The sequence below is a fragment of the Sylvia atricapilla genome, chromosome 2 (genome assembly GCF_009819655.1).
Source record: "Sylvia atricapilla isolate bSylAtr1 chromosome 2, bSylAtr1.pri, whole genome shotgun sequence".
Lineage (NCBI taxonomy): Eukaryota > Metazoa > Chordata > Aves > Passeriformes > Sylviidae > Sylvia > Sylvia atricapilla.
Genome location: NC_089141.1, coordinates 97,243,316 through 97,266,395, shown reverse-complemented (window position 1 = coordinate 97,266,395; position 23,080 = coordinate 97,243,316). Strand labels below are relative to the sequence as shown.

Genomic DNA, 23,080 nt, shown 5'->3' with positions numbered 1-23,080 from the left:
AATCCGCCTTTTTTTTTTTTTTTTTTTTTTTTTAATTATCCATTGTGGTGTGGGACAAAATCTTGGGCTGACCCAAGCTGAAGTTCAGGCTGCTATGAGGGAAGTGGGCAAGGCAGGGAAGTGAGCAGTAGAGAGGGATGAGCCACTCCACCACCGAATGGAACCTCCCATCCTTTAAAAATATCTCTAAAGTGTTAGTCTTGCAGGACTCCTGGGCTGGCAGTGACCAAACCTGTAGGAAGAAGAAACTGTTGCCTGTTGTGCAGAGAGGGCTGAGTCCTCGCCAGACACAAAATAGCTTTGTCCATAGCTGAAAAGGCAATTGTTTTTCAGTGGCTGCTATTTTTGCCTTTGTACAACAGTCACAGAGATATATCTGATACACGAAAGGACTGCATCCTCTATTTTATCTACAATTGTAAAAGCTCTAACTACCTGTGCTGCTTCCATCTGGAGTAGAGTTAATTTCCTTCACAGTGGCTGGTATGGGGTAATGCTTTGGTTATGTCCTGAACACAGGTTTGATAACATAGAGAGGTTTTTGTTATTAAGCCTTGAGCAGGGTTTACCCAGAGCCAAGGCCTTTTCTGCCTTTCCTACTGCCATGCTGGTGAGGAAGTTGGGGGTGCATGGGAGCCTGGGAGGAGACACAAATGACCAAAGTGATATTCCGGACCATCTGACATCATGCTCACTATATAAAGTGGGGGGAAGAAGGAGGAAACGAGGGGACATTTGGGGTGATGGCATTTGTCTTCCCAAGTAACCACAGAGTGTGATGGGGCCCTATTCTCCTGGAGATGGCGGAACACCTTCCTGGCCATGGGAAGCAGTGAATTAATTCCTTGTTTTATTTTACTTGTGGGTGCATTTTCTATTGTTTAACTGTGATTATCTCAACCCACAGGTCTTCTATCTCTCACTCTTCTGATTCTCTCCCAGATCTCCCTGGTGGGACTGTGAGCAAGCAGCTGCCTGGGGCTTGGCTGCTGGCTGGGGCTAAACTTTGACATTACTACAGACTCACAAAACCACTCCAAATACTTTTTCTTTCTTTCCATAGGTTTAGAAGAATAATATGTGGGGAACAGGATGCATACAAACATGTATATATGCAAATGTGAATGCATTTGTATATAATATGTATACATCAAATATACATCATGAGTATAGCCCAAATATGGAGTATCTGAAAAAAAATAAACAGTCTATTGGCATAAAATCACATGTTCGATGCTGAAGTCAGTCACACTGAACAAGCAACAAACTGAAATCAAAAGAACAGGTAAGTATACCATCTCCCCTCTTTTTTTCTCCTACTTAATACAGACCACAAGTGTAGTTAAATTGTTCAATCTGCTCTTGAAATTTGAAGCAGCAGAATACTTTTGATTGTGGTGTGAAATAAGGCATAGCACTTCAAAATGAGAGTGTGTAATGATTTCAGAAATCTGAATTTTCCTTTTTGTACATCATGCATAATACTAGGCTTTGGTCCAATTTCCATTTTAGTGAATATTGAGGAGGTGAGAGGAAGTGTTTATTTTAGCAACTGAGCAATTCAAAATAATTTTTTTCTCAAATGCAGAGGCTTTGAGAAGGCTCCACAGCCACAAATTCAGTGTCAGCCAGACACCTGACAGAACTGGGAATCAGTGTGGTGTGCCTGGGAGCTCTGGAAGGATTTGTCTGTGGGCACAGGACAGTCAGAGCTGTGCAGAGAAAGTCTTTTGCAAGCTGTTGGATCTGAACTGGTTGAGAAGGTCTAGAAACCAGGTGACTAGAACAAAATTGTTCTTGCAGAGCAGTTATCCTTCCTTTTTCAATAGCTTGGTATTGTATATAAAACCATGTCATTTATTCTAAGATCAAGTGAAAGCCTGTAAGGACCTCTTTATTATTCATTATTCATATTATTCACTATTGGACTGGACACGGTGTTTTAGAAACCTCAACTCAACGTGACAAATCTGCAGTATGGCTTTTCAGGATACATTTATGCTGGAGCAACAAATATTTTGTGTTTGTTCAGGAATGGCTTAGGGCCTTCAGGTAAGAAGCCCTTCCTTTCAAACAGAGGCAGGTAGATCAGGGCCTGAACTGGGAAGAGTATGTTCAAGCCTACCATCTGTAGGAGGTCTTGCAGTGCTTGTTTAGGAGACAGTCCCTGCCAGCTGCCTGCTCTGCTTCTTTTTCAAAGATCATCACTGTCCTGGAATCAGTGAAAAGAAGTCTTCTTCCCCTGGATGCCGTGTCTGAGTTCAACTCACTGATGAAGCCCCTGCAGTATAATACTGGGCTTTGCCTGAGACACTTGTGTGTGTGTGGCCTCTACCAGCCCTGTCAAGGGACAACCAGATGGGTAAATGGTGATGAATCATCAGAAGGTCAAGGAACAAAAGATGCTCTTCATCCCAGGCATGGTATCTATGAGGAATCTACCTTGTCCTCAAGGTAACTCCAGTTTCTCATGATATCTGCTTTGGTTTCTTATTGTCATTGCAAACCAACAGGGAATCAACATTACTTCTACTCTGCCTCTTCTCTTGCTTTCATGCCTGTGGCTTTTATAGCAGTAACTGCCTTTGTACAGTTTCCAGTATTCAAAGAAGAAATTGCACACCTGCACGTGATGTGAAATTTCTCTTGCACACCTTTTTGCTAGGTTTTTCCCTAAAAGTTTCACTTGCTAAAATAGCAGATGGCCTGGATATATGAATTTTATTGTATATAACAGAAGAGGGACTGTAGTAGGAGAGAACATGCAGAACTCATGCTTTTGTAAATGGCCCAGTAATGTCTTTAAAATAGGAAGAGGGAAGCTCTGGCTTGTACTGAGAAAGCTGAGACAGTCCCCAGGTTTATGTGTAATTCACACCAGGAGAGCAGCATGCAGTGATCTTACTGATGTTTTATGCCTGCTCTGATTCTTGTCTGTTCATAATGGAAGAAGGAGCTGCCAGAGGAGAAAGGACAACTCGTACTTTTATCTCAGCTCTATTGGCAATTTCTTTGTATGTAAATCTGCTTTCTTTTCTCTTTACAAGTCCTTTTCTTTCTCTTTCATCTGAGTTGTTTGTGAGATATGAAGAAAGAATGTTTATGTATTCTCTTGCCCATTATGAGCATCTCGATCACCATCTCTATGTTCATGTGCACCAATGTGAGTGTTGTGTCCAAGGACTGTTAAATATCACTTAACTGAACCAGAGCATTTCAGCCACGTGACACTGAAAATCTGCACTCATGTGTAGCACATGCCTTTCCTGAGCTCAAAACAGATGTTTCCCTTGACAGATCCCCCTCTGGACTGCTGAAAATAAAGTTGTGTAAAATTGTGTGGACTTTGTTTATTTTTTCTTTGTTTGTTTGTCTAATTGGTTTTGCTTTTTTGATTTTTGTGTTGGTAAAAAACTTTAGGTTAATAAGCACTTTTGGAAACTGAATGGGAGACGTGAAGGACAGCAAATAGATGGCTCTGAGTTATGGATCTCTTTCGTCTCCAAAATGAATTATGGTAAATAGCTATTCTTAGGGCCATGGCTTTAATGAGAAACACTGCTGTGGCTGCATTTCCCTTTTCTATAATGCAGAGGCCCTGCAGCTGAATCGCAGTCAGGACTGGGAATGTCATCCTTTCTCATTACTGCAATATTCCTGATGATCATCATCCTTCTTGCAATGCTATTCAGACTGACACAATAACAATAAAAAAATCATATGTCTTGGCTTGTTTAGTTGCATGTCAGAGTTCTTTTGAGCATGCTCATATAGACAGAAATGACTCTCACTAAACGGTTACCCTAGTGCTGTTCTGATAAACTGTGCTGCTGAGTGACTGAGGTGGTCACTAAAGGTCACTTGTTTTTAAAACTTTGACATGAAAACTAGTTTTGAGATGGAATTTTCTCCTGTTTCTAGTGTTATGATGCAATTCACACAGAGAGGGATAATTAGGCTTGAGCAAGCATACTGTATGGGAGCAGGAAAAAAAAAGCTAAAATATTTGCTTGCCTGGGGAAAAGGACATTTTCCAAGAAGAAATTAATCCGGCATCTGTGGCATATATTTCACTCTGCCTTAAATAGAAACAGATACTGGTTTGAATTATATGAGATGTTTGCAGGAATATGTACATGTGTTTCATTGTATTGATGCCTTGAGAGGCTACCTATAACACAGGCTAGACAATATTAAAGAATAAAGTAGGTATTTATTAAAAAGGCCTTCAAAGGATACACCTCGGGCAGTACAAGAGCCTGGCTGAGGCTACACCCAAGATGGATGATGGGTCACATGTTTTCACATGTCTATAAGTTTTGATCTATTTACGTATTGAGGTTAATTGTCCAATTACAGCTTCAGCTCATGAAGTCCCATCCTCTGAAATTGCTCTCCTCAATTTGCTGTTGTTTATACATTTTGGGCCTGAAGCTGCAACAGTGTCCTTGGTTCTCAGGCTGGAAAAGGATTGTTCTGTCTAACTAAACTGTGAGGAGAATTTGCTAACACTTAATATGCAGTTCAGAGTTATATACTAATGCAGTACATAATCTGGATAAGATGAAAGCTAAAATTTAAGGCATCAGTATGGGATTAACAACAGAAAAAAATGGAAAATATGAAGGAGTTGAATATATTTTTGGCTGCCAATATTTATGCTTCTAGGTAATTTAGCAAAATTTGCTTTACAGTTGATAATTTTGTCTGCAAAATTCCTTCTTCTCCTGTTTCGACGTTCTCTTTGAAATATGTGACCATGAAGGACTCTTGTATCTCTGCTCCAAGTCGGTAGAAATGCCATCTACAATAAAGGCCAGTCTCTTCTCATGAGACTCGTTGCTGTGATGACTCAGATGGATTCACTTGCAGGGCAGACCAGACATGGACAGCTGAGCACACTGAAAGGAGGAAATACTGAAGAGCTGAGCTTTGCATGACACTGCCTGGCCTGTGGCTGCAACAGGCTGGTTTCAGTGCCCAGCATCTCCAGGATGCTGGGACTGGCCAAAGCTGCACCCTGACCAAACATCCTGTGTTTTTTTCATGAACTGAAAGGAAACTTGAAATTCCTGAAATATGAGCCTCAAAACCATCAAACAGTGTTGTAAAATCATCTCTTGTTCTTCAGAAGGCATGGCTTTCATTTTACTAAGGTCTTTGAAAGTGGCATTGTCAAAGTAAACGAGCTGATACCCTTAACTGTGAATCATCATGTGAATAGTGCTTTATTGTAGCTCCACTTACCTTTATTGATTGGATTATAGAGTTACCATAGCTGGAAGACCAAGACGAGAACTCCAACTGCATTCCTGGTTAAACACAGGCATAATATGCAGAGGAGGATGCTGAAGATGTTATCTAAGTTTAAAATAAGCTTAATAAATTCTGTACACAAACACTCCTGGAAGGATCATATTAACAGCTAATAACTTCTGTTGCCAAGTTTTAAACATATTCCTCCTCCACATAAAACATCTACAAAGGTGATGACCATCTTAGATACTTGGATTGATTTCATAACAGGCAGTGCACGTGAGTCAGTCTGTTCCCATTACAGCTCAAACTTAAAATAGCTTGCTGTAAATAATCTTTTATGCATAACAAAAGCTTGTACGATTCTTGAAAATTATTTCCTCGCCCACGTTGACATTAAAAGCTAGGATCATTTCTGGTTGTCTGGTACACTATGAGGGCATGTCCAAAGAAATTACTGGAGGCTGACATTTTGGAGATAACTGTTTATTTTCTTAGGGCCAAATTCACCACATGTGCAAGCTGCCTATTTCCTTCGAAATCAGCAGAGAATTTTTGAGCACAACAAGTTAATTAAAAGTGTTACAGCAGTCCTGTGTGTTCCATTTTTAAGAGGCAATATCAAATGGTCTCTAAATGTGGTATTCCATGTCCCAGTCCTGTGGGCACAGTGAGGGATGTCTCCCTCATGCACAGTGGAGGTGCAGATGATGAACCAGGCTCTTAAAGTGTCGGGACAAGCTCGACAATGTAGAGAGGGAAAACAACCCTGCTATTCCCTCTTTCCTGTTTTAGATACAATTGTCTGTCATAAAAGTTAATTCCATCAGTCATGTCCTTTCAGAAAGGAGAGGAGGATTTGATCTTTCAGTGCCTCTGTCTTCCCAAACATCCTGGCAAAAGCCAGCATTTTACATATCTGAGACACCAGCTTAATCCTTGCCGTGTTGTAGGCCTGCAATTCCACTTGTGAGGTGGCAGAGAATGCAGCTGTGGCTCCTTCATCCTTCCCAGCCACTGCTGCTGCTTCCATACCAGTAGCAGAGTGGTCATGCCATGTGCTGCCTTCTCCATGGCTCTGACTGTCCACAGACCCAGCCTGTCACCAGAAACAGGTAACCAGGCACAGAGTAACCTCAGTTAGAAAAACCTGTCTAATTAGAAGTGGAGATGCAGGCAAACCATGAGCTGCACCCAGCTTTAGCCACTTTGTAGTTGTTTTCTGACTGGGGGGAGAAAGCAGACCTGAGAACTTATAGTATCTGACTGCCAAATCTCAGTAGAAAGTACTTGTTTCTTCACAGCTATTGTGCCCTTCTGGGGGAGTGTGAGCCTTCGTGGGGAGAGTAAAAGCTAGGTAGGTGGCAGTTATCTTAGTTATCTCCCTGAACATGTAAAGACGACACTATTATTTTGGTAGAAAACCCTAAGAAAAGCTGTAATGGGAAGAACAGATACTAGGGCTGTGACAGAAGAGGACTAGGGCCATAAATGGAGCATGTGGGCATGAAGGAGGAAGAGGGATGTTTGCCCTTCTAGTGATGGTGAATTAATGGGTACAGTAAATTTATGTCTTGCAGTCACCTTTCAGGGAGGAAATCAATCCTGCCAACAGCAGGAGCAACAACAAAGAGTCACAACAAATCCGTTCAGAAGACCACAGCAGTGACCTTGGATTTAGCTGTGGCTGTGTTTTCAGCTGGTGGAGAGTGTTGGTGAAGCGGTGCAACAGGACTATCACAGGGTCTGTATTCAGCAGTCCCCTTCAAGAATTCATGATGAAGTTAATATCCATGTTGCTGTCTGATGAGATTTCATCCCTCAGCAGCCTATGGGGACCCAGGAAAAGCCCTGTGGAGGCTCAGAGACAGGAAATCTGGCTGTTGGGAAAAGCCTTCTGTCTTCAGAAGATTACTATAGAAAGCTTTTTCTAGATCCTCAACCCACCAGTGTGGTGGAACTGGCAGGCCCTGCCCCAGGGAAGCCCTGGCTGTGCCCTGATGCCCCTCTGTGCCAGTCTGCTCTTGCTGTAGCTCAGGGAGGGTTTTACCTGTGCAGGTGGGGAATCACTCCAGGGTTTCCCTGGGCTGGAGACATCTTGTGACAGTCAGGATAGACCACAGGAGATATCTATTATGATCTTCTTTCACATGGAGGAGCTTCTTGTGATTCTCCCCTTCCATGGACATATAGTCCAACTCTGTCCCTATGGATTACCTGGGAACTGAGCAAAACCAATATAGTAATGTCTTAACAAAGTTGCAGGACACATGAAGCCACAGCTTTGGTAAGTGAACAATCTTATGCATCTCAATGGGATTATTACCCCCTGAGTTTAGAGATAGTAGTTTAAGTAGTTTAAGAATCATGATGAGCTTTTTCACTTCTGATCACTTAGAAGATGCATCTATCTCATGCCATGGAATTGAGCTGTCTCATGTCTGCACATGGCCTCAAGCAGAGCTGCACAAAATCACATCTTTCCACCAGGCAATTTAGATGTAAGTGTATCTTATCAAGGAGAAAATCAGTGGCATTCTCAAAATTAACATGTAGACAGTATTAAAGACGTCACAGTTAATATCAGAAAAAAACAATACGTACAGACTGCTGAAAAACTTTGGTTTCCTTTAGGGGGTTTTTTCCCATTTTTCTGCTTTGATTTTAATCAGCTGGAGGTGATATCAGGTTACTAGAGCACAGAAACTCTGTGTCATCTTTGCTAAATCTACACTTTTGCTACAAAGACAGACAAAATCCTGTCAGATGAATTAGGAACAAACTCATTCCTCCTGAGAGGGGAAATGAAGTTTCTTGATAGAAAGAAAGGGCCTAATGTGGTTTAGATGCTCTAATTTATCTTCTCCAGCTCGAAAAGAGCCCAGGCCTTCTGTAGATTCCTTGTTGTATTGGCCATTTGAAAGTCTCAGACCAAAAACTACATCTACAGTATCATTACCAGCTGGTGTTTAAGCACCTGAATTGTTCCCTGTGTAGGAGGTGGCTAGGAAGACTCAGGTTATAGTTAGATGTTATGTGTTGCAGTCACAGGTGGCTAGAAATCCATACCAGAAGCTGCACTGGTGACATCCAAGAATGGCTCTGTGAGATGAAAACATCTGGAATCATGAAAAATGAATTTGCAAGTGAGCAAATATAGACGTGTTTGCAGATTTGATGAGCATTCTAGTCAAATGTGTCAGTTTCTCCAAAGAATATGGAAAACATCACATACAAAAGTGCTGACTGATTTTCCGTTTTAAGTCTCATACAGATATTTTTCTTCTTATCATAGGCTCATAGAAAAGTTTGGGTTAGAAGGGGACTTAAAGATCATCTAGTTCCAATCTTTCTGCCATGGGTAGGGATGCCTTCCACTAGACGAGATTATCCAAAGCCCCATCTAACCTAGTCTTGAACACTTCCAGGCATTCACAGCTTTTCTGAGCAACATGTTCCCATATCTCACTACCTTCACAGTGAAGAGTCTTCATATTCTTTTTCTTTTGCTCATTTCTGTTTTCTTCAACTATTGTTAAGGCCCCTCTGGAGGTCCTTTGATAATAGTTTTTTGCATCTCATGGTAACAGCTCTCATTCTGGAGTCGCCTCTACTTCCTTTGGAGTAGCTTTTCTTCCTTGCTCTGTAGTGGTTCTTCATCACTGTGGGGTCACACAGGCACACACAAACACAAACACACACACAAACCTTTCCCAGATGCAATTGTGTGCAGTGACCACTGCAGTCCACCCACCTAGCTCTGCTGTGTCATTCTCTAAGGCTCCTAAAATAAATTCTGAACAGTTCACACTTGGCAGTCTCCAAATGAGACATTTATGTTTTTCTGAGTGTTTCTCAACAGCTGATTTGGAATGGAAATTGACAGTTTTCTCACTTAATGTTCCTTATTGCAGCACCTTTTGCCGCAAGTTACTTTCATAATGTCCCAGTGAACAAGTGGCAATATGTGAGTGTGAATGCATTACAGTAGTGGGACAATGATTCAGGTCAGAGTACAAATTGAGATGCACCAGGAGCTCCAGCCAAATTGGTTTTCCAAGCCTATAGGTGAGGATGCTGAAAGATGAAAAAGCAGATTGGAGTGTTACTTAACTATATGTGTTGAATGGGGATGTAGGGCTGGATGTATTTGACTTGCCTGTTGTTTTGCTACAATTGGTTACTGGTTGTGGATAGATTAATGAACTAGATAGCAACTCTTTGGTGTTGGGATGTTATGCCTCTTCTGCACCATTTAAAAGGTCAGCTTTGAATTCTACTCAGTTATCAGTGAGGCAAAGCTTTAACAGAGAGGATGTACCAGTTGCTTCTCTCTCACACATGCTTTTTCAGTGTCTTCACAAGCTCCTGCACGTGATCTACAAGAGGCAACAAAGAGTCTGACATGTCCAAGACTCTCATGTGGATGCTTGTCTTTAGTTCAGGAGTTCCCTTTGACCCAGAGCCTGTCCAAGTGAATCACTGCTGTACAGCTGTGATACCTGTGTGGTGTCTCACCTTTTCCCAGGAAGTCCCTTCTATGTCTGTTTCCCCAAATGCCTCTGTTTCCATCACGGTGCACAGCTCATTGGGATCACTGATGACAACATATTTTAGTGCACACTTAAAATAAAGGCTGTTTTCAATGGATTCTCTGAATTAGGATTTAGGCACTCAGCGTGTCCCACATTCCACATTAGAAATGCTGTGATTTTGCCTCCAGTTGCAGACATATTGATTTACACTCAGAAGAGAAAAGGAGAATTGATTAGGAGTGGAATGACTGCAGAGTGAGCTGCACACGAGTGAGGTCTGCGAGCAGGAGGCTGGAGGGAAGCTGCAGCCATTTTGAAGCACTCAGAGTCTCTTTTCCCCCGAACTCAGTCTTAAGAAAAAGAAACATTCTTATTTTAATCAAGGGATTTAGTGACCCTCTGCTCCAAGCCTCACAGCTATGAGAGTGTGATGGCAAAGATGGATGACTCCTGTGAAAGCAGCCTCTGCTCGGGCACGCCGTGCGTTCGTGTTCCACTGTGAGGCACCTGTCGTGTCTTGTATTGATTTTTCTTTTGTTTGTCAAAGGCACAGCTTATGTATGGAAACTAATCCTCTGCTCCCTACAGGAAAAAGAACGAAGATCCTTTGTTTCCAATGAGCTTTAAATGAAAATCCAGTGCTCCTAATTAGGTAACTCAGCTCCCTAGCACTGCAGCCTGTGCAGCTTTGCTTCTTGCCCTGATGACTGCTGAACACAGCCTGTCTGTCTGTCTGCCTGTGACCCTCTCAAAATGCATCTGTCTCCTGCCTGCTAACATCCTGGTGTCTCTTGCAAGAGCTTGGGATTTCTGATGTGTTGATGTACAAGCCACTCCTCTCTGACAGTTACTAGCCTAAACAGATAGACAATAGACACACCAACTCTGAAAAATTTCCAAAATTTTTGATCATACTCTATGTAGCAAACACAGGAGATGTAGATATCTTGACCAAACTACTGCAGATTTTCTTATTTCTGTTTCCTCAGTGTGCCAGGGCTTTTCTCATGTTGAAAGAAGAGCTCTGTGCCACGCCCTGCTTGTCCTTCCCTTCCTGCTGGCCATTTTTTCTTTTTCAATTTCTTCTTTTCCCTCTCTCATTCCAAAATGCTGAATTTCCCCTCTAATCTCTTGTCAGGTGAATTCCTGATCAGCCTCATCAGATGAATTCCTAATCAGCCTCATTGAGCAATTCTTCTGGCCAGCAATGCATTGCCTGACTTCAATCTGTCTGTAGTTCAGAGCTGAAAAACTGCCTTCCCCCAAGACCGAGACAGAGCTTTGTCCAAAGCGTGTTCCATAAATGGATGGTTATCAAAGTTTAATGACCTCATTAGTACTCGTTTGCAGAGTGCAAAAGCAAGCACTTTCTGTGAGATATAGATCACAAGAAGAGGGAAAGGAAACAGCAAAGGAGACTCATTTTCAAAATAACTTGCAGCCCCATCTGAGCATAGGTGAGCTGCCTTTAGCAGACAACAGTAACAGTGCTAATCAGAGATAGTTTTCTGCATTACCTTGCCAACAGTCCTGTGAACATACATGTAAATCCCTGTAAATACACATTATATATGTGTGTGTATATATATATTCAATATATATAAGAGATCAGTGGGAATATACAACCCAATTGAAAATATGTATTTCTCCAGTCTCAGGCAACAACAAAATGACTGCAGGTTTTGTGAAAATTCGTGGATGTTTGATCTTTGTCAAGGAGGTCGTGAGGGAACACTTAAAGAATGACTCCCATAGTAAGAAAACTGTCCTTAGGCTGGACCATGAAACATAAACATCAAACATACTGTCATCGTTGAATTCCAGTAGTGTTTTTCTAGGCTACTGTAACACCTATTTCATTGGTGTGAAACAGAGTGGACTTCAGGGGTGGGTGAGGAATAACTGAAAGTTATGTCAGGTGCAACATGTGGCCCTGGTTCCTAAAGACCCTGGGGTTCACTGGGGAGGGTCACTGAAGGAATTGAAGTTTGGGTGCCCTAAGACCTACTAAGTCACTAAAGTCTCCTCTCCAGTCAGAAAAGAGAAACAAGTAAAATGTGTGCTGCAAAAATCATAACCAGCAAGTTCTGGCTACAGTAGAAGAAACATGCTAATTCAGGCCCAGCATAGCAGTAGAGGCAGAGAAAGTCCTAGGATGGGTGAAAATAAACCATGTTCTGTTTTCACCATTTGTATTTCAGAGATGAATGTCTGAGAAAATAGGAGATGAAAAAACTGAGAGTCATCACTTCTGTATTTAGTATAAGGAGGTGGGACCTTTTTAGAGGAGGGCCATGAGAGAACTTTCTGAGGTGGTAAGCTCAAAATGCAACACAGATGAGGAAGACAGGGCAGCTGGTCCATCCATCAGTTGAGACCCTAAGCACTTTGGAGACATCTGTTATGATGTTTAAGCATAAATAATTACTCCATTTTACTGGTATATATTTTTTTCCACTTTGTAGCTTTTGTCTCTCATTTTTCAGATTTTTTTTTTGCTTTGTTAGAATAAACTTCTTAACTTTTATTGATGTTAGAAATTATCTCTAACGGTCATATGGTGCTTTACTACTCCAGGATTGACTAATCTAAAAATAAAATGGTGTCTGCTGGTGGAGCAGACGCAAATTCCTCAGACTTAAAGAGCAGAGCATGCAGGTCATCATGAGGGTTAGTTCTGTCAAGACTCACTATGCAAAGTGAGCAAAATGACGTTAAACAGCATCCTTCTGGCACAGCACAGAAAAGCATCTGCTGCTCTTATCTCCTCCTCTGACCACTTTTGTGACCACAAAAATTTTCCCATCCCATGCAAAGACAACACAAGTCTTTTAGAGGCTGTCACAACACGTAGCTAAACACCCTTTGAGCTGGTACCACTGTACTAAGAGTACTGAGAGAAGGTACTGGCTGGTGAAAATCAATGCATTGAGCTGACTCAGGATGGGCAAGGGCTACATCCACCACTATCCTCTCCCTGGTCAGTACTCTTGCTGAGTCTCCCCAAGTGGGATCTATGTCTTGCCCAGTGGAGTCTGTGAATCTTGCCAAAGAAAAATGATCCAAATTGCAACCTCTTAGGAATATGTGAGAGTGTTTGCTGTTGCTCTTGTATCTGTATCTCTTGAAGGAAAAGAGTTGTACTACTAATTTAGTGACCTGAACTTAGTCATGCTTTTCTTGTCATGTCCGTGGAGTGTCATGCTCCTCTGAGTGATCCTTGGGGGGTAACTCAGGAAAGAGAATTGGTTTGCTAAGAACCATAGCTCCGAGAGAAAATCGTCAGGGAATTATCCACACTATGAAAAAGGGTTGACATAATGTTAGCTGCTATCCTAAAAAGAGAAATAAGAGTTCATATGGATAGAGCTTTAATTTCTTTAGAGGGAAAGATCAACAGGTATGTCTTTCTGTAAGAGGCTTTATGGTCTCCATAACCTAGCACACTCAGCTATGCTTCTAAGTGTACAAAGGAAGAATAGTGCCTTCTGCAGAGAAAAAACCAAACTAAAATAAAATAGTGAATGTCTACAGACAGGAACTCAGACTGAATCATAATAGTTGTTTCTTTCCGTCACTCTCTGTTTTGCATTAATGACCCTGAAAGCAATTTCTGAATGGCACTGGAAGGAGAAACCAGGATGGTCTTCTAGAATGGACATTGAAATATTTGAAGAAATCAAGCCTGGCAGCTGCACCTCTAAATTTTTTGAGGTTCATTCTGTTACTTGTGGTATCAATTACTTAGTAAGTACACACATGCCAAAGAAATGCTTAACAAGGTGCACATGGGCACTCGTTTACCTCCTCCATATAACAGACACAGCCTACATGCCATTTCTTTTCTAAATACAGATTTTTTTTTTTTTTTTTTGCCTGCAATGAGAAAGAAGCCTGACAACAGCATCACTTGTAAGAAACCTTAAACAGCTAAGCAGACTGATTAATTACTTAGGGATTCCCTAGGACTGTTACTAAGGTAACAGAAGTAGAAATGTTTGAAGATGGCTGCATAAGCTGTGTGAGCTGGAGAATACATGATGGCTTTTCAGCAGTGCTCTGCACCCTGAGTTTTTACAATATTAATGTAGAAAATAAAAAGTGTGTGCATATGTACATGTACTAAAGAAAGTCAGAGCCCACACAGCCCTATGCACCCCCAGCTGCATCTGCTGAACACAGAAAAAAATCTGCTTTGGCTTTCAGGAGGATGTAACAGGAAAGGAATTTAAAGAGTGCAGGGCACAAATCTTTTCCCAGCTCTACAACGCCTTCAGTTTTGTTGGCCGATTAACAAATGTTTTCTCCTTCCCCCTTACCAGCCAGCACTGACCCAAGGCTAGATTCCCACTCCCCAAGGCTCCTCTTAGCAGTGTGGATCCACCCACACTGCTGCCTGGCTCCCCTGTGGTGCCCACCACTGCTGACTTTGCCCAGCAGTGCAATGTTCCTGTGCTGAGCAATGGTGCTGCAATGGTGCAGGAATGTTTGTAGTTTCATGCTCTGTAGAGTAATGCATTTTCTAGTCAAAACTGGTGAGAGGCAGCAAGAGGCTATTATGGTACAGAATATACCCCTGAGGAAGACACTATTGACCTGTAGGTAACTGCAGGGCATTTCATATTGTGTGGGAACAACCATCTTTAGTGATATCCATGCCAGAATTTACCTAAGTTAATACCCAGGTTAGTTAACAGAGGACAGATAATCAGAAATTTTCAGCGCTTACACAGAAAGAAACCACTTCTGCACTAATTGGTAAACTTGTATCCTTAGGAGAGAAGAATTCAAGACAGAACTAAGCAAATGCGTAGCTCACAAGACTGATTCAGAATAAAAGCTTGTTCTGAGCCTAATGACAAACCTCTAGTGGCTTGAGTTCCTGGGAGGAACTCAAACCTGAGTTCTGAGTTTCTCCTTCTGAGACATCTCTCTTGTCTCCAGAGCTTTTGCACATACCTCACTGCCCCCTCCCTGTCTCTCACTCCTGGCAAACCTCTGCTCAACTCCTCCAACTCAACTCTACAGCCGTGCCAACCCAAAGGCTTCAAAGAACTCATGCTGATTTAGTAATTTTTTATTCATAGACATCAATTTGCTTTTTATCATGTACCCAGCAGTGACCACAGGGAGAACTCAAATTTCCAAGAGAAACCACTCAAAAATGTGACACTTTCAGGGCTTTGTAGTGTGAGATGCTGAATACCCATAGCTCTCACTTGGCATTTCATGGGATGCTTATGGCCCAAACTGTGCAAGAAATTACTTCTTCTGGTTTATAGACACTGCCTAAAAAATAGCTAAGAAACATTCTGGAGGAACTGAAATAACTTCTGAGAACATCTTTAGGATAAATTGGGGAAAAATCAGTTTGAGCAAGACAAGTCTGGAACAAAAGGTGCTGATATAATTTGGAGAGAGTTTGATATCTGTCAATGTTCTTTGAAAATGCAGTCACAACATTGCTTTCTGTTACTGCATCTGTATTTTCCTCCTAAAATTGTTTCATTTCTGTTGTTTAGTTCTGCCTTTCTGGCAACCTATGGCTACTGTTGCTCTGCTAAGCCACTGAATACCTTAAAACTGTCTGTTGGATGGTGCTGCTGTCATATAGGTGTACACATAGCCCAGACAGTTCATTATAGCACAGAGAACAGAAAGATCTTCATCTCCTCTTTTCTACATCTCCACAAATTACCAACTTCAGGCATATTTAGGAAATAGAAGCCTTATTAACAAGACATCATCACTACTGTTTTGAAGCACCCTTGTGTGGTAGGCAACCAAGATGCAGAAGTGTAATTGTCCTACATCCCTATTCCCACAGCAGTCATTGCTCTTTTATAGTCTTTAAAATTTGACAAGACAAAGCTCTGCAGGAAGGATTGAGGACTGACAGGGTTTCATCCTCTCTTCCAGCTCCGCTTTCTCTGGGTGAAATTTTTCCCATTGAGCAATCATGATCTTATTTCTTCCTCCTGAGAATTCACAAAGGCATTTCAACAAGGGAATCACAGGGAACAGGCATTAGATGATTTGTTAACCTCTTGAAAAAATGAGGAAAGCAGGAATTTCTTGAGAAAATGAGGAAAGTGTGTTTTTTTGTTGTTTATTTGGTTGGTTGGTTGGTTTGTTGGTTGGTTTTTATTTTGTTTTGTTTTGGTTTTTTGTTTTGGTTTTTTTCTGCAGCAGTTTTCTTTGCTGCAGAGGCACATTTTGGCCTCTAATCCAGCAGCATCTCACCACAGGAGCTGGCGCTGGTCCTGCCTCCTGCTGCACCTTGGTTTAGATGTGTATCTCTGACCAGGGGCTACAGCATCCTGGAGGATGCTTTCCTGCAGGAAGAGGTGAGCTGATCCTCTGCTCCACAACTGCTGCCGCTGCTGGGGCTCTCTGCAAAAGACTGCCTGGAGGCAAGACAGCCCACACATCCCACAGCCTGCAGCTTGGCAAGAGGCTGTGAGGACGCCTCTAGCCAGCTGAATTCCCATGTGCACATTGCCATGAAAACACGGTAAAAAAACCCCACAGTTTCTAGCACCTTCCTGTATTTACTTTCTTAGAAGGTAACTACACTGAGTTTTTGCCATGAACTAACCACGTTCATGGCAAGAGAGTCTGTCAAATACATCCAGTGCCAGGCAGGGAGGCAGTAAGACCATGATATTAGGATAGCCAGGTTTGCATATATTGTGGGTCAAGGTGAAACAGTCCTAACCCTCTGCTCTGCATCTTCCAGCTGAAGGATACAGCCATCCACAAGAAAAATGGTTTCCAGCAGATTTATACTTTTTCCAGAATGATTTACATGTTTCCCAGAGTGTAACAGTTCCTACAGTGTAAAAAGGGAGACTTTCCCAGCACATACCTGCAGAGCCAGTGGGGACTACCACCGGGTGCAGCAGTTCACATTCATGTGGATCAGTTAAAACTGGTGATGAAAGCAGACCCAGCCCTGACATGGAGCATCTGAGCAGCACATGTATCCAGGAGATGTATCCAGTACTGCTGACTTTTGTAGACATGTTGCCTCTACACGATAAGCAACAACAATAAGTGTGAAATGTCAGGCTTTTTAAGTGCATCAGCTTCTTGCTCCTTGGACTTGAGTCAAACCCTTAAGATAAAGACAGACACACCCTCTTCATGAATCCACAATTGTCCTCAAATGAGTTTCGAATAAAAGAACCATAATAAACTCTCTGCTTCTATATCGCAGTGGAAATGCAAGTGTAGTTTTAAATTTTATATATATATATATATATATTAAAAAAGGGGAACATCAAATTTATGTGGAATTACAGTAACATTAGGTTGAATGACTTCCAACTCTTTAAGAAACAGATGTGGGAACTCTTAGGCTTTATATTTACAGCTCAGGTTTGAGGTTTTTCAGAGCAAGTTCTGGGTTCATTTGGGACAGAGAACAGGAACTGATGATGTTTTTTGTGTTGGTGTAGCAGAAATAGAAAGTAAAAGTAAAATGACCTGCCTTTGATATGTATTGCTTTATATACTTTCATTTACTTAAGGCTTATTTTTGTATTCTGTAAGCTAAATTTCTTGGGAATTGATAAATAACAACTTTCTGCTATGTTTTCACCCCTGTAAAATCTTGGCATGTTGTAATGATCTCTCAGTGAATATAAGGCATTCAGACATAGTTTCCCACCCTCCTCACCCCCACAGAAAACTGTTTGGAAAAGACCAATGATGAAGAAGGCTCAATGTGTGCTATGAAGCAAGATGAAGCTTTTCCTTGGACAGTTGTGTTTCTGTGGATCATGAACACAGACATCATAGGTCACTCAGAACCATGGAGAAAAACCAACATACCATTAACTGGATTATTGCTGCTGGACTGCTGGGGTAGAGCTGGGCACATGCAGCTCCCTGGATACACTCTGACAACCTATGGATAGAAAAAAAATATAAAAGTGGCAAGGAGCAGTGGAAAACCACCAGCAAGTTAAGTGAGAATCCATTCATGATGCTGTGCCTTATGTCACTTCTACCATAAATTATTCTTTCTCCCATCGCTATCCCCTTTAGTTTTGTGGGTGTTTTTTTTTTTTTTTTTTTTTTTTTTTTTTTTTTTTTTTTTTTTGTTAGTGTGGTGTGATGTTTTTTGGGAGTGTTTTTTGTGTGTGGGTTTTTTTTTTTTTTTTTTTTTTTTTTTTGGTTGGTGTTTTTATTTTTTTGTTTTTTTTTTTTGGGGGGGGGTTTTTTGTTGTTTTGGGGGGAGTTTGTTTTTGTTTGTTTGTTTGTTTGTTTGTTTGTTTGTTTGTTTTGTTGGGTTTGGAGGTTTTTTTGGTCAATATGAAAACTTGTAAGCAGTTTAGAATCAGATGTAAGCACTGCTTTTATGAAAACCATTTTGCTAACATGTGTCACTCTAAAACAAGAAAGGATTCAGGTGTGATCCCAGCCAGGATCATCAACATACCAAAATAGCATCACTGGGACACCATTTAGACAGAAGTGATATGGATTTTTGACAAACTGTAAAACAGCAAAACACAGGAGAAGGAAAGAGATGAGAGCACCCACCTGCCTTAAGCATCAAGGATACCTCCTCGAATGATGTGAGGTGGCCACATCTAACTGAAGATAGCTGACATTCCTCTGAAAACTTTCAGAATAATAATACCTGTGGAAGAAGAGGAGAGGAAAAAGAATAATTTTTCCATGTAGATGATGACAGATAGCTAAATAATGGTATAAGAAAGAGTTTAAAGGCACCAAAACACAGTTCTGGGCACATGAGCATGTGTGATGAAGACTATTATTTTAATGGTGCTGCAAGACAGACAAGGCTAGAGGGAAAAGACATGCAATTTGTGCAAATCTTGGAAAAGAAAAGATGGAAAAAATGGTGATCATGAATGCTAATGTGAAGTTCTGAAGGCTGCTTGTGTGAAAAAGTGAGGATTCCCTTTGTCTCCAATGGGCAGTTATGGCATGGCTTACCTAACCATGACAGGTAGCAGTTTCTGTGCTCTGTTACCTTGTCCGAGAATTTGAACAAGTGGGGCATTATTGCAGGTGTGCTTGGATATTTAGGGCTTCTTCAGGAAGACCTGGTGGATGTTCCCACAGTCTATGAGGGAAACAGGGAAGAGGATCAATAGAGCCATGTATCCATGCATACATCACATGCTGTGGGAGCAGAGCCCATGCTGTAAGGTATAAATGGCCTCCTATCCTCAGCTGGATTGCCATGAGACCTTAGATTTCTAATCTGTGCCCTGTCATCTTAATCAGTTAATAAATACTAATTAAGCCTTACAAGCATAACAAGTCTTACAGTTAAATAGCAGGGGTGTTTTTGAGTTGGAGTGGGATACAGCAGCTGGCAGCAAGCAAAACATAGCTGCTGTAAGAGAAAAGCCATCTAATGAAACTCTGCAAAAATAAAATTCTTTTAGATTATTTGCCTCCTCCATCACATCTTGTTTATGTTTTAGTCACTTTCTCTGGGCTCATACTGACACTCCCTCTTGCTGTCTTAGCACCAGATGGACTTTAATAAACTATTATTGTATTTGGAAGCACTTTCCTAGCTCATCATAATTGCTTCTTGTAGTACTTACATGTGTGATGCAGAGATACCAGCCTCCGCAGTCATACTTACTGCTAAAATTGAGCAGCGCAGAGCAGCTTGTTTGTTTGGGCTTTTTAAAATTTTTTTAAGGAATATAAGTTATCCTAGATATATCTTTCGAAGTCACTTTCCTGTTTCTTTCCAAGTCACTATTTTCTCTCTTCACCCCACAATATGTAACAATCCTCATGTCCTGGGTGTTTAACAATGGGCAGGAAGGATGTAAATATTGATCTGCATTCTCTGAATTGGCAAATCAGTGGTATAAAATGAAATTTTCCCCTCCCCACTCCTCCCCTCCCCCTAGGAAAGAGCCATTGAGGTAGACAACCCTTGCTTCTTTAAACTTCAACCAAGAGTTCTTCATCTAGGAATGTTATGGGGATGTAGGTGAAAAGATTGCTTGAGAGAAGAATGGAATGTTATCTCCCTCTCTTAAGACTTCTCTCCAGAAAACATAGGCACAATATATGTCCATTCCTCCTGGGTATTATTTGGTCCAATGGGATGGAAACCGATTTGTGACTCACAATAACTTTATAAGCTCTAGGAGCTGGCAAGGATGATTTAGCAATTTCAAGGAAAGGAAAGGGGCCTTTCAGGAAAAGGAAATAGTGCAACATTCTTTGATCACTACTGACAGTCTCCAAAAAGGCCTGCTGGGCCCCTTTGGCAAATAACTGCCACCAGGAACTGAAAGAGCATTCCCAAAGAGTAGAAATGAACCTTGGTTGACGGTTCCTGAGAAAACAGCTTCTGTTCCTCCTGAGAGCCATTGCACCCTTACTATTGAAAAAATCACAAATGTTCCCTTGAAGAGAGTTGAACATATACGAGTGTTTGAGGTGATGTCATGCTTTTTTTGTGTTTTCACACAACTCCACAATTCAATACCCTGTTCAGGAGCTCGAATAACTTGGCTTGTGAAGTTTTCTGTGTAAATTAGCTCAGATTTGGAGGGATTTCTAGCACTTGCATTTCATTCTAAACCTGAATATTACTGCAGAGATGCTACAGGAAATAGAATAATTCAGGGTAGAGTTCCATATTTACTATTGCTGTTGCCAGATGAGATTTGGAAAAGAATATTCGAAGACAAAAATCATCTTCCAGACATTGGATTTGTGTCTATGAGTGTGTTTCAGGTAAGCCAAGAGTAAGACTAGTATGTAGCATTCTATGGTATGTATTTGTCGCATGGGGTGCCAGTTTCAGACATTTCCAGCTCTTTGTTCCCCCTCCACTCTAGGTCCTATCTCCGCACTGCTGTTCCTGCCTCCTCAGTCAGTCACACCAAGAGCAATACCAGTTCAGCCAAAGGGGAAGCAGTAGGCAAGCAGGCAAGAAATCTTAATGATTTTACTTCTGAAAAAAATGCATTAGAGATATATATCCTTGAGAATTCGGCAGTGAAACACTGATGAGTGGCTCTGTTGCTGAAGACAGAGTAAGTTACCATCGACTCTGACAGTACAGCTGTGGGTTTTTATGGGAAGTCACTGGTAGTAAAAAGTAGTGGCAAACCTTAATTTTTGTTATTCAGATCCACAGCAGTGGGTCTGAAATCACAGAGCAGGTGGTTTGCTGTGGAGAATAGTAATTACAACAGCAGTAACTGAGCAGAGTACTCGACATTTGAAGAACTGGCTGCATGGTTGGGCTCTGAGGGTCTGGTTAAATGTTCACACTTCAACTGGAAACTGGTTACAGGTCCAGTTCCACAGGGATCTGCACTGGGACCTACTTGTGATGGTCAGTACATTAACCAGTGACCTGGAGGATGTGAAGGAGTACACCCTCAGCAAGTTTGGAAATGAAGCCAAACTGGTGGCACCAGTCAATACCTCGGAGACATTCTGTGAGACCCAGACCAGCACCAAGAATGGAACAAAAGGAGCCTTATGGTGTTCAACCAGGATAAAGGCAGAGGCTTGAACTTGGCATGACTACCCAATATGGGCAAGGCCAGGGAGAAGCTCTTCTGGGGGTAGGATCAGGTGTTGTGGTGGCCTTTAGGCCAAACATGATCCATCAGGGAGTCCTGGCAGGGAGAAAGGCTGCCAGCCTCCTCAGCTCTATCAAAAGAAGTATGTTCAACAGACCAAGGAAACAATTTATTTCCACTGTGCAACGCTTTTAAGGCCACTCCTAGAACATTGCATCCAATTTTGGGCCCCCAATGCAGGAAAGAAATGGACAAACTAGGGGGAGTTCTGGGAAACCCTCCCAAGACTGTGGGACTGGAACACTTGACACAGGAGGAGAGGCTGGGGGATGGCCATCTTACACACATTCATTTTATCACCAAATGTGTTCTTTACTGAGCATGCTGGTAATTTTGGTTTTATATTCTCCTTGGGTTTGAATTCTCTACTCCAATTTGGCCTCACAATTCAGTAGCTATTTCATTATGCCAGAACAACTTGATTTGTTTTGTAACTCCACTAGCTATGTTGTTTTGCAGGGACAATATTAATTACAGATATTCTTCAGTCATGTGTCTGTACTTATGTATCATTAAAGAAATATTACTCCTCCTCTTAAAACAATTTTAAAAGGGTAACATAGAATAGTTCTTTATAATGGTTACTTACCACTCATCTGCAGTGAGAATATATGTAGTGGTCTGCTCCAAGAGCATAAAGCAATCATGAAAAGTTTGTAACAGTATCAAATAATGGGCAAAATTAGATATTTGAACATATTACTTTCACTGTATAATGCTACTTGTTTTTTCCTTTTGCATGCAGACTAAAGTCTCTGCTAGGCAATACTTGAGTGCCAAAATATTTTTTTTTGCTTTAGGCTTTTTCTTTCAGATAATTCCACACTGTGATCTGCATGTGATTTCTTGCATTGTTAAGCTTGTTCTACTCATGTTTCTTATAAGCACATAAATGGCCATTTCTGGGAAGGTACATTCTGGTTCTTCTTTTATGATGTGCATTGTATGTATAAGATTCCTACTCTGAATCCCTACAGAGGGACTGTAGGAGTAATCTAGAATCACTCAATATTATTTCTTTTAAGTGGTGACACAGTAGATCAAGTTCATGGAATCCACTGTGTAAGAGTATTTATGGTGAATGAGAGGTCATGTCTGACAGGTAATTTGGACTTGCAGCACTGTGTATCTTCTCTGTGTCTCTCCAGAGATCACAAGCCCACGTTTAGATATATTCACACCTTCCCTTTCTTAATATTTATTCATTTTTTGCACAAGAAATTCTGAGCATCGTTGAAGCTGTAAAAAGTCTAGTGGCCCATAAAAACAAGTGGGTGGGATTCTTTTTAACCTATAAGGGATTTGTTAATTTCCACAAGCTGTCATATTGGATTTTATAGAAGAATTAATTTATTTTGAAACGTCAGCAAAGTGATTCTTGTATGAGGTCAAGAAAGAGCTGAAGCGTTGAAGCTATTGATGGTTGAGTACAACAGGCTGGCTTGGCATTCAGCTGACACAATGTGGCTGTCTTGCAGTCTAGGCGTCCACAGAAGAGCCAGATGCCTCCACTCTCTTCCCAGATCAATAGAAAGGAAAAAATCCAACTTATCCTATAGCATTTGTTCAAGACAGGTCAGATTTAGAATCCATTTTTTACCTCTGACGTCAGACTGAGCCTAGGGTGACTAATTCATACGTCCACATGGCAGATGCCTAATATGAGATAGGAGAAATCTG

The 23,080-nt window shown here is 41.3% G+C and overlaps 1 protein-coding gene across 1 annotated transcript in view; it reads left to right on the top strand.

The window, feature by feature from the left end:
• The window catches only part of GPM6B (glycoprotein M6B), a 510,804-nt gene that overhangs the window by 349,535 nt on the left and 138,189 nt on the right, over nt 1–23,080 (top strand). The window lies entirely within an intron of this gene.